The 2,890-nt window shown below is 42.9% G+C and overlaps 1 pseudogene; it reads left to right on the top strand.

Moving 5' to 3' along the window:
• The first annotated feature begins 1,418 nt into the window (after positions 1–1,418).
• On the top strand, positions 1,419–2,036 carry LOC117029643 (olfactory receptor 5L1-like; annotated as a pseudogene).
• Positions 2,037–2,890: the final 854 nt, after the last annotated feature.

The raw sequence follows: 2,890 nt of genomic DNA, 5'->3' as shown, positions 1-2,890 counted from the left end.
GTTCTTAATCTTCAGAAATTCTATTTGCTTCTTTTTACAATTTTCAATCTCTTTGGTAAAATGTTCAGTTTGTTTTTTGATTGTGTTTCTGAGTTCATTAAACTGCCTGTCTGTGTTTTCTTGCATCTTGTTGAGTTTTTTCAGAACTGCAATCTTGAATTCTCTGTCATTTAAATCCCATATTTCCATGTCTTTAAGTTCATAGTCACATATTTCCATGTGTTTAAGTTCATTTTCTGGAGACTTTTCATTTTCTTCCTAAGCTGTCTTGTTACCTTGGTTATTCATGGCAATTAATCATTTATTATTTCTCTATGTGGATATCTATAGGAGTGGATTCTGTAACAGGTTGATAGAAAGAGGTCTTTCTTTTTTATTCCAGTAGCTATTGGTAGAATATTTTACTTTCTCTCTGACTGAAGCCTTTCATTCTTGTTCACACTGTAGTGGTATAATTTCTCTGCACTATTACAGCTTCTCACACAATGGGGGGATTCCCTGGAAGGTGGGCTTCTCCTCTGTGAACAGTTCGCCTGGGTCATAGGGGCACCACATCCCTGTGGCGATGCAAAGGGCTTTTGAAGTTCCAAAGCTTTTCCTGCACAGATTCAGAGCCCGTGTGTTTCAGCAGTTCTGTTTACTCCTGCATGGATCTGCCCAGATAGGTGGTGACAGGGGCGGGGTGGGTTGCGAGAGGTGGACCAGAGCAATGGCGGTGACAAGCACCAGAGCCAGTGCTGCTTCCACGTCTCCCTCCCGTTTGCTGGAACTAGTTGGGCTGCGAGTCTGTGTCTGTGGACCACAGTTGTCAGAACTGCACATATTCTGTTCTTTTGATCTGACACAGCTACTGTTCTGCTTCTAGCACTGGCCAGGTGGGGATGAGGCAAATTCTGGGAGGGTAGGGAGGGGGCGGCCAGTCTCAGTGCCTAAGGCTTCCGTTCTCTTTGGCAGTGAGGGCTTAAACCACTGTTTTCTGCCTTCTTCCCTTAATCTTTGCTCTGAGGTCTCTGCCATGAGTATTGGGTTCAGCCGTGTTATATGCTGTCCCCTCAGTCCTGTGGGCCATAAACGGAGCCCTAGCAGTCTGAATTCTTCTCTCTCCTGCAGCTGCGCTTGTTCTGGAATGCAGTGAGCTTGGAGCACTGAGCTAGGTCTATGTCCTGTGCCCATGAGACCCCATCTCTGCATTTCTCTCTTCCCTCCTCCCCCACACATGCAATTTGCCCACCTTTAGATGATTTCAGTAGCGACCCTCTTCGCCTTGCCTGTCTGCTGCGTGGGGAGTCCTTTGTGGAGTTATAGTTGTTCAATTTGTTGTAAATTCTAGGGGAGATTTCAAGATTCCCCACCTCACACCGCCATTTTTATGACGTCATCCTGCTTGCTGTTCATTTGTTGCTTCCTTTGTTATATTTTATGTGGTGACTAAGGTTTTCCTTCTGGCAGTGATGGCCTATGACTGCTTCTTGGCCGTCTGTAACTGACTGCTCTGCATGGTCTCCATTTCTTCGAAACTCAGTATGGTTCTGTTGTCTGGCTGCTACCTGTGTGGGACTGTGTGTTCTCTGATTCACTTGTGTTTAGCTCTTGAAATCCCATCCTATAGATCCAATGTGATTAACCACTTCTTTTGTGATCTGCCCCCGCTCTTATCTCTTGCTTGCTCTGACGTCACGATGAATGAACTGCTGCTGTACATTGTGGCCACGTTCAATGAGGTCATCACCAGCATGATCATCCTCACCTCCTACTTGTTTATTGTCATCACCATCCTGAGGATGCGCTCTGCAGAGGGAAGGTGCAAATCCTTTTCCACCTGTGCCTCCCACCTCACAGCCATCATTGTCCTCCAGGGAATAATCCTTTCCACTTATTGCTGGCCTGGTTCTGGCAAAAGTGTTGGTACTGACAAAGTGGCCTCGGTGTTTTACACCGTGGTGATTCCCAGGCTGAACCCCCTGATCTACAGCCTGAGGAACAAGGACATGAAAGAAACTGTCAGAAATGTGCTAGGCTCCAAAATATTTTCCTAGAGAATATTTTGTTAGCAGAAGTCAGGGTCCGAATGTGGAGGCTGGTGGAGGGGTGAATGGGCAGGCTGCAGGCTTGGAGTGGAGAGAACAGCCAGGTGGTAGCTTATTGTGAGTGAGTTGTTTTGATGCACTCGTCTTTGTGCCTTTGCAGTTGAGAAGGGTAAGATTGAGTGTATTTCAAATTTGAAGCCCAGCTCTTTGCTTTTATTCATCTAAAATGTTTTAAATGGGTACGGGTTGGACTCTTAAGACATACACATTTATTTGAAGTAAATCCTTCATAAGCTTAATGAAGAGATCATGAGAATCACACTTTCTTATCCGTTGTGGAAACTATGATTCATTTCAAAATTGAATTCCTGTTTCTTTACAGTGAAGAACACACCTGTGGCAGTTTATGCACAGAAAGAGATTCCCAGATGTGTGTGTGTGTATATATATATATATATATACACACACACACACAAACAGCAGGATATATATATATATATATATATATATATATATATATATATATCCTGCTTGTTGTTCATTTCTTGCTTCTTTTATTAGTTTTATGTTTTTGTTGTCTTTGCATTGTCCAGTGATACTGGAACTTTAAATACTGTCAGATCTGTAAAATGGAGACATTAATAGTAATTATTTCATTTAAATGTCAGGAAAATTAAATTACATGCCATGTGTAAAAAGCATAGGTTACTTTGTGGCACTTAATAAGCTCTGTCTTTGTGTAACTCTGTCTCTCCGTTTGTCTCTGGGTGCCTGTGTGTATGTGTGTGTGTGTGTGTGTGTGTGTGTGTGTGTGTGTGTGTATATATGTTAAATATATGCATAAAATTAATAACCCATGTTAA

Source organism: Rhinolophus ferrumequinum, chromosome 11 (assembly GCF_004115265.2).
Source record: "Rhinolophus ferrumequinum isolate MPI-CBG mRhiFer1 chromosome 11, mRhiFer1_v1.p, whole genome shotgun sequence".
Lineage (NCBI taxonomy): Eukaryota > Metazoa > Chordata > Mammalia > Chiroptera > Rhinolophidae > Rhinolophus > Rhinolophus ferrumequinum.
The sequence above is the reverse complement of the archived record's forward strand: the minus strand, read 5'-3'. Positions and strand labels throughout refer to the sequence as shown.